Below are 9,584 nucleotides of genomic sequence, written 5' to 3' on the forward strand. Positions count from 1 at the left end.
TCTCCGTCCTTGTCCCATAATATGCTGCTTTTGGCTCCAAGAGGAAACGTGCCACACACCAGACCCCGTGTAATGTGCTGAGTACAAAAAGTCACAGAAGGGAATATATTCAGCCATAAAAAGGAATAAACTTTTGATACATGCCACAGTATGGATGTACCTTAAAAACAATATGCTTAGTGAAATAAGCAAGACACACAAGGACAAATATATGAGATTTCACTTATATGAGGTTTCCAGGCCAGGCAAATTCATAGAGATGGAAGATGGAACAGAGGTTACCAAGGGCTGGGGAAAACAGAGCTATTGTTTAATGGGCACAGAGTTCATCTTAGGAAGGATGAAAAATATTGGGGTATAGATAGTGGTGATGGATACGAAGTATTGTGAATGTATTTAATGCCACTGAGTTGTACACTTACAAGCGATTAAAATGATACTATGTGTGTGCATATACATATATGTGCCATAGAAGTCATCAAAACAAAGAGTAGATGCTCAATGCAACCTGTTGCCAACACCAAGAACATGAATCAAAGGGTCCCTAAAGGGTGGTTAGTGTAGCAGCGAGGAACTGACATTCTGCATATCATCCTATTACAATGGATAAACACTGTTGGCTTCAGAGGACTGCCAAACATGAAGTGTGTCAGTGCAAGAAACTGTGGACTGAGCTGGGCAATATCAAATCCTCCCATGGAAACTCAATAACGTCATCTCTTACTCTTGAGCATAAATGACTGTAATAAAGCAAGGCACTTTATTTAAAAGGTAGCATGTGTTTCGCTTTGACAACCCCTGGCTCTTACTAACTCTTCTCTGTTGACAGATAATGCATTCAGCAGTTCTAGCCCCGGTTTAAAAATCATTCCCAAATCACTTCACCTCAAGAGCAGAACCAAACTCCTCCTACTGAGTGACTTTTCAGTCTGCTGCAGATTCAGGAAAAGATAAATGTATTTTCTATTATGTATTCAGTAGGTACTTAGCAAACCAAATTCTCCTGAGGTGTGAGTCCTGGGAATAAAATCCTAGAAATAATCTATCACTCCCTCAAGCTCCCAAGTTTCCATTCACAATAGCCTTCTTGCTATTTCTTGAACCTGCAAAGCCCATTCCTGCCCCCAGGGCATTGGCGCTTGCTGACCTCTGTCCGGAACACTTCCTCCAGATACCCACATGGCTCACTCCCTCTTTTCTTTTTTTTTTTTTTTTTTTTTTTGAGACGGAGTCTCGCTCTGTTGCCCAGGCTGGAGTGCAGTGGCCGGATCTCAGCTCACTGCAAGCTCCGCCTCCCGGGTTTACGCCATTCTCCTGCCTCAGCCTCCCGAGTAGCTGGGACTACAGGCGCCCGCCACCTCGCCCAGCTAGTTTTTTGTATTTTTTAGTAGAGACGGGGTTTCACCATGTTAGCTAGGATAGTCTCGATCTCCTGACCTCGTGATCCGCCCATCTCGGCCTCCCAAAGTGCTGGGATTACAGGCTTGAGCCACCGCGCCCGGCCACTCCCTCTTTTCATTCACATCTCTAGAGACTCAAGTGTCATCAGAACCCAGAAGCCTTCCGCAACAGTCTGTGTAAAAGAGCACCCACCCCTATAAACTCCATGCAGACAGGGACTTTGTTTTGTAGACTGCTGTATCCCCAGAGCCTAAAAAAGTATTGGCTCAAAAAGGGAAGTCAATTTATTTTTTCAAATGAATGGGAAAAAATTAGGTCCTGCTGTCTGGGCACTGCTCTTTATATTGATGAGAATACCCTGCCCCCTAAGAAAGCATTGATTTGTTTCCTTTGGCTGAGAAGAAGACAGTTCTAACCATTCCATCACACACTGCCCAATCCCTATCAAGTGTTTTCTAAAATTTAATGAAGTCTGGGCCCCTTTTAAAGAAAAAAAAAAATTGGCAAATACCCAGTGTTTAAATGAATAAATAATATGTGGTATAGCCATGCTATGGAATGTTACTCAGTAATAAAAAGAAATGAAGTACTGATACATGCCCCAATATGAAAGAACCTTGAAAACACTATGCTAAAAGAAAGAAGCCAAATACCTAAGGCCACATATTGTATGATGCCATCTAAAATGTCCAAAATAGGCAAATCCATAGAGATAGAATGTAGATTAGTAGTTGTCTGGGGCTAGGGGTGTTGGGGAGTCGGGGAAGATGGATTAGAGGTACAGAGTTTCTTTCTGGGGTGTGAAAATGTTTTAAAATTGATTGTGGTAATGGTTATACAACATTAGGAATATACTAAAACTCACTGAATTGTATATTTAAATGGATGAATTATATGGTATGCGAATTATACCTCAAAAAGCTGTTACCCAAAGAAGTGTTGCAAATGATGTTTGTTACATCATTTAAATATGTAAAGCATAAAACTAGATATAAATCACTTACAGGGTTTACACAGATTTATAAATTAAACACAAATTATGTAACCAAAACAAATTAAGAATGCTAAAGTCAGAGAATACTTTGTCCTTGTAACTGAAATGATATCACTGCTCACAACAGGAATATACAGTGACTACCTGCCCCAAGTTCTCTTGGGTTTGGCAGAGGAATACACAGGGTGATACTCAGAAATTCAACAGCCAGGATGGTACAGTCCCAGCAAATGAGAAAAGACACTGAAAGTTACCAGGACAAACACTAGCCATCAGCAACTCCAGAGGCTGCCTCAGGAACTATGGCTACATACCATCCCCGCCTTCTGTACCGTGCACCATGCACTTAACTCCATTTTTCTGCTACTTTTCTCTCTCTATTCCAATTACCACAAAAATCTTGGTTTATAACTCATGACTGTGCAAAGTACAGTCATGTGTCCTTCACCTTATTAGAATTCATTATGTATATATATATATTAAAATTTTCTGTTCTTTTTCTTCAGGGCATAACCCTTACAGAAGAACTATTTGATGGCAACACATGTAGAAACAAGTAGACAAACACAGCTGTGAATGATAAATTCAAATGACAGTGCTCGGGCAGACAATGGCCCTTCCAACAGTGCAGAACAGGCTTATTTTATCTTGTTGTCATCAGGATCAAATGAAAAACAAAATTTTAAAATTCTTATGGAGAATTTTCAGACACTTGAACATACATTACTAAATTCCAAGAGAGCCACAGAACCCTTTCTAAGAAATACTGATGTGCTGACTGGTTAAAAATAATAATTGCCCTAAAAGCAATTGAATTCATGTCTTTAATAATAATAACTAACATTTAGCAGGTGCTTATGCGTGCTTGGCAGCCAACATGTATGGTTTTCTGACCCCAGTGCCCTGCTCCAATGCACAGTAATTAAAAAGGAATAACCAGCCTGGGCAACATAGGGAGACCCCATCCCTACAAATAATTTTAAAAATTAGCCAGGTGTGGTGGCACATGCCTGTAGTCCCAGCTACTAGGGAGGCTGAGGCAGGAGGGTCACCTGAGCCTGGGAGGTTGAGGCTGTACTGATCCATGATCATGCCACCACACTCCAACATGGGTGACAGAGCAAGAGCCTGTCTTGGGGAAAAAAAAAAGAAAGAAGGCAAAGAACTATTATTTATGGTTCACAATCCACATGCTAGGCACTTCACTCAGTATTCTGCATGCATTCATGTATAACTGTAAAATACATGTGCCAAAAGGATATTATCCCAATTTTCCTGATGATTAAAGAACAACTGATAGATTAAGAAATGCGTTCAGTCATTTAGCTAGTAAACAGAAGAAACAGGATTTAAATTTAGTTCTTCCTGATCCCAATACTAGAGTACCTCAGTAGGGGGTGGAATCTCTCCAATCCCTGCTATGAGCCTAACACTCTAATCCCATTATAGTAGACAGACTCACAGCCCCCCAAAGAAGTCCATGACCTAATCCCCAAAACCTATGAATGTGTTACCTTACATGACAAAGGGCACTTTGCAGGTGTGACCAAATTAAGGACCTTGAGAAGGGGAGATTATCCTGGATTACTGGGGAAGGAAGAATGAGGAGAGCCCAATCTAATAACGAGGGACCTTATAACCAAAGGCGATGGAGGTGCAGGAGAGTCAGAGTCAGAGAAAGAGATGTGAAGACAGAAAGCAGGGGCCATAATTCAGGGACATAATTGCCAGCACTAAGGATGGAAAGGGGCCATGAGCCAAGGAATCCAGGGAGCCTCTGGAAGCTGGAAAAGCCAAGGAACAGATTCTCCTCTAGAGCCTCCAGAAGGAACACAGCCCTGCCAGCTCCTTGATTTTAGCCTCATTTTGGACTCTGACCTTCAGAACTGTAAGTTTGTGTTAAGCCACTAAGTTTGTAGTATTAAGTAATTTGTTACAGCAGCATAGGAAATTAATAGGGCCATGCTAACACAGTGAAAGAGAGGTTTGTGTTACAACTTCAGCTGTTCTGAGGCAGGCTTGCCAACTCTGAACTTGGGAGGAAAAGGAGAACAATGACAAAGGAGTAAATGGTGCTGAGGGGGTCCAGTTAGGGAGAAAGTTATAAAAAGGGATAAAGTGACTCCTGGACAAAGCCTCCCAGAGGAGGTAAAATATGGATTTCAGGGCTGAATGCATGAGACCACGTGCAGAGGCATACTGCTGGTGGGTAAGGAAACACAAGCGCAGATAGGTGGCACTCACAACTCCAGTCGCTGCCTCCATAAAGCCGCCCGTCCACCAGTCCCTGGATGTTCTCCTAAGAGCATTTCAGTTATGTTCTCCCAAGAGAGCGTCGAAGGCCACTTTATATTCTTCTGTTTTGTTTTGTTTTCTTGAGAGAATTTCTGGAAGAGTTGGCAATTCTGAAAGAGGGCTGCAGGGAGAGGAGGGCTTGACCATTTTCTGGTCACCGGTGCATTCTGTTCAAGGCCAAGACCAACACCACTCCAGAGTGTCACACTTGAGAAACCAAGTCACTGTTAAATAGGAAACTCTGACTCCACACTGGACCATTTGGAAGACCATCTGCAGTGGGGCCAAGTTTTTGCCCAGCCTACAGCCAGAGGAGCCACCACAGGAAACCAGACATCCCTGAGTGTCATCTAGATGCAGTACACATCCCTCCCAGGTTTGGTCTGTACTGGCCTCCAGAGGCTGCACCACATTTTGACTGCAGGGATCTATCCCCTGGTTTAAGAGCCAGAAATTGGATCTCCAGCCACGAGGACAGCACCGAAAGCCTCCAGTTCCCACAGCAACAGTGGGTTCCAAAGGTGAAGGCGCCAGGAGCCACCCAGTAACATGCTGGAGCCGGGCGCTGCAGCCCAGCTCTCTCCACAACAGCACCCTTGGCAAAGCTATAGAACCCATCAAGTCTGACTTCAGTGCAGCCGTCTTCCTTCCTCAGAACCGCCTCAGTGGAGCCTCCCTAGATTGCATGGGTTTATGCTCGGGTGGTTATTAAGTAAGATTAATTTTCTCAGTCACTCAACAAATGTTTACTGAGCACAGATGGGCACCATGCCAAACGTTGGGAATACAGTTGCTCTGAGTGCTACAAAAGAGAGGGGTGTGGTGCCACAGAACATGAGAGGACAAGATGACCTAGGTAGGAAAGTCCTCCCCAAGGAAGGGATGTTTGCACTAAAACCTGAAAAAAAGACGCTAGCTATTAAAAGGGGCTAGATGAGGCAGCTCAGTATCTCTCAGGGTATTTATCTGCATTGATGAAATGCTTTGAAACCCAAAGGAAGGTATAAAAATGATACCAATGAATATAAATAGCACTTTATGGTTTATAAAACGTTTTGCCATGCTTCATCCCAGATTCAACAATAGTACTAGAGAGACAGAACAAGAAATGTCATGTTCTGCCTTTTATAAATGCGGAAACAGATTAACAGCAGTTACATGCTTCACCAAGGTTATATATTAAGTCAAGGAGAAGACTCAAGTCCAGCTCTCATTATTCCTCATTGAGAGCTCTTTTCACTACATAGTGCTGCCTTCCCAGGAAAGCTAAAAAGTTAAATGACAGATTGGTGTTCATATTTACTAATGCAAACCATACCAAACATCTGGCTGCTGGACTCACCTATTCACACAGTTGGACTGACAGTGCAATGCCAGCAACCTGGTTTCAGCATTATCAGCCGCCCTGCACCTTCAACCAGCAACCTCCAAGCAAGCAGCACCAGTGTCAGACCAATCCCCAGCTCAAGCAGAACTTCCCTAAACTTTGTGAACTGTTCTAAGCTATACAGCTAAAAGAAAACAAAAATAGGTCTCAATTTAAAAAGGAGCCATATTCCCTCTTCTCTCACTTTCCTCTTCCTTTTCCAGCTGCCAACTTCTCAGACCTTTGGATCCTTGGTAAACAAAGAGCAAGCAGGACAACCATCCTGTAGTTCTGGGGAGTGTCCTTTAAGCTTCCTTCTTGTCTGGGTCATTGTAGAGATCACAGAGTAATATATGGATAGACCCAATACCAAGGAGTTGGCATGGAGCAGGGGAAGTACCAGATCTGGAATCAAAGGCCTGCAGTTTGGTCTTGGTTCTAACATGGAGCTTCTACTCTCTGGTAAATAATAAACAAGGAAGTTGTGATGGTAATGCAAAATGATGGTCATTATGGAAAATAGTATGGAGGTTCTTCAAAAAATTAAAAACAGGACTACCATATCCAGCGATCACATTTCTGGGTATATATCTCAAATTTCTTTTTTTTTTTTTTTTTTTTTTTTTTTTTTTTTTTTTTTTGAGGCAGAGTCTCACTCTGTCGCCGGGGCATGGAGTGGCGTGGCGGATCTCAGCCTCACTGCAAGCTCCGCTACCGGGTTTACAGCCATTTCTCTGCCTCAGCCTCCGAGTAAGCTGGACTACAGGCGCCCGCCACTTCGCCCGGCTAGTTTTTTTTGTATTTTTAGTAGAGAAGGGATTTCACCGTGTTAGCCAGGATGTCTCGATCTCTGACACTCGTGGATCCGCCGTCTCGGCCTCCAAGTGCTGGGATTACAGGCTTGAGCCACCGCGCCCGGCCATATCTCCAAAATTTCTAAGCAAGATCTCAAAAAGATATTTACATACCTATGTTCATTGCATCAGTATTCACAACAGCCAAGAGGTAGAAGCAACTAAAATGTTCATAGTTAAATGAATGGATTTTTTTAATGTGGTATACACACATTATGGAATATTACACAGCCTTAACAAGGAAGGAAATCCTGTCACATACTACAACATGGATGAACCTTGATGACATCATGCTAAATGAAATAAGCCAGTCAAAAAAGGACAAATATTATATGATTTCATTCATATGAAGTAGTTAAAATCACAGAAACAGAGAGTAGAAAGGTAGTTCCCAAGGGCTGGCAAGAAGGGGAAGGGGAATCGTGTTTAATGGTTATAGAGTGTCCATTTTGCAAGATGAAAAAGTTCTAGAGATCTGTGACACAACAGTGTGAATATACCTAACACTGCTGAACTTCACACTAAAAAATAAATTTAATGTTACACATTTACCACCATAATTAATACTGAAAGCACATTAAAAAGGAAAAAAAGCAAAACACGCTCAAGACAGATAACATAAATTCAGAAAGAACATCAAGAGGGTGAGAGACCAAATGAGAAATGGACAGAGGGAAGAGGAGAGCACCAGTGAAAAACAAAGGCCAGATATTTAGCTCAGAGTCCACTCTGGGGTAAGGAATAGGAGCCCCAGCTCAAAGAATGAATGGGGACACCTCACCCAGATCCCTTCACTCTGAATGCTTCTCTCTCTGGGAAACAGATGATCTTCACTGACCATCAACTGTCCCTTTAGCACTCTAGACAGGTTCAGGGAGGCTGACATCTCACACATGTGAGGCCCTGTGATCCTTATCATAATTGCTGTTTTCCAAGGTCTACCCACTGCTCCAGCCAAGCTGTGAGGCCCGTGTCTTCTGAACCCATCAGAACACCCAGCAACCAAAAGCCTGCCCAATGTTAGCCTGGCACCATTCTACATAAAAGGACAAAGTCAAGAATAGTCCTTTACACAGAAATCCCATGCCCTAGTTCTTGACAGCTGTAATTACAGCTAACACAGCTTTTAAAAGGAAAAGAAGAAAAGAAAATAGCAGCCTGGACCTAGCAGTGAATTGAGGGGTTTAGGGTAAAACACATACCACAGCACTTGCTATTAATGGTGGCCAGTCTAAACAAGAGACCAGCCAGCCAGACCAAACAGCTTTCTGGCCAATTAATTGCTCCCTCTAATTTAATGAGCTGCTCATTAAGCACTGGAAGCAGCCCATGGGAAGGACGCTACAGGAAGAGGCACATGGGCCATAAGGGCTGGCAGATGATGAGGGAAAAGGAGACTGGGGTCACATTCTAACCCCAGATGCCTCCAGATCCCACGACCGGCCAGCCCCATCCCATGCCTCGGCCTTCCCTTGCTTCCAGGTGATGTTTACCTGTACCTCTGTTTGTTCCACAAAGTTGTATCTCTGCCACTGGCTCTCTTACTGGGGAGGTTCCATGTACCAGTTATTTGGTTCCTCGGCTGGGGTAATGACTCATATTAGGGTCACAAAGAGCCTTCAGCAGGGTTACAAATGGGTCAGCACAGTCCTGAATATGAATCCCGACTCTTCCTACTCACAGCAACTTGACCTAGAATTATTTAATCTGCCCAAGGTTCTATTTCCTCATCTATAAAATGTAATAATAATATCCTCATCTAGAGTAGCTGTATATAGTAAATAAAATAATAAAATATTATTTCAATATTAAAAAGCCTAACAAAGCACCTGGCACATAAGTAGCTATTCCTAATAGTGACTACTATTAATAGAGATATGACTTTCATAATGATAGTGATACTACTGACAACATATTCTCTGTCTCTTAGTCAAAAGTGAATTAAAAAGGCACTATTTTTGGTTGAAACCCCAAGAACAGGCCAGCTGCAGGTCCAGTCCTTCTTATCACAGCAGCAACTACAACTGTGGTGAAAGTAGCAGCCCATCCTAACAACTGTAACACCTCCAGATGCTCCCCAGCCGAGGCCTCTGTGCTTTCTATCTGAGCTAGACGGTGAAGGAAAAGAGGAGGCCTGGAAACACTCAAAAGTTGCATGTTCTCATGAGACTGAGTGAAGAAATACATTCAGGCCACATGCCTGCCCCTTCCTAGACCTGTGGGACTCCTCACTATACCCCTCTGAGCTTCAGTTTAATCTAGAAAATGAGGGTGACTGGTCCCCCACTTCACAGCCTGCTGTGAACATTGAATAAAACAACCCAAGTGAAAGTGCTTTGAAGCTACTTCTTACTGTGTCCATGAAAATAGTACTGTTGTATTTAATGGCAGTCTCAATAAATTTAATTTAACAATAAAAAAATGCTGAAATACTGGGAAGATCAAGGCAATGAAAGGATTTTATTAGGCTGATGAACTGAGCAGAGAAAGAGCCCCAATCATGCAAATTTTCTTCCCAACGTTGCTGTCATTGAGTTGAAGTTTCTGCTGACCAGATGAAGGATTGACTGAAAGTAAAACTAACAAGGAAAAATGAAGCTACAGCATCACTTACTTACATGTTTTCCATTTAGGTGAGTAGATTATTCTTTTTTTTTTTTTTTTTTTTTTTTTT

This window comes from Rhinopithecus bieti, unplaced genomic scaffold (genome assembly GCF_001698545.2).
Source record: "Rhinopithecus bieti isolate Rb0 unplaced genomic scaffold, ASM169854v2 scaffold_22442, whole genome shotgun sequence".
Lineage (NCBI taxonomy): Eukaryota > Metazoa > Chordata > Mammalia > Primates > Cercopithecidae > Rhinopithecus > Rhinopithecus bieti.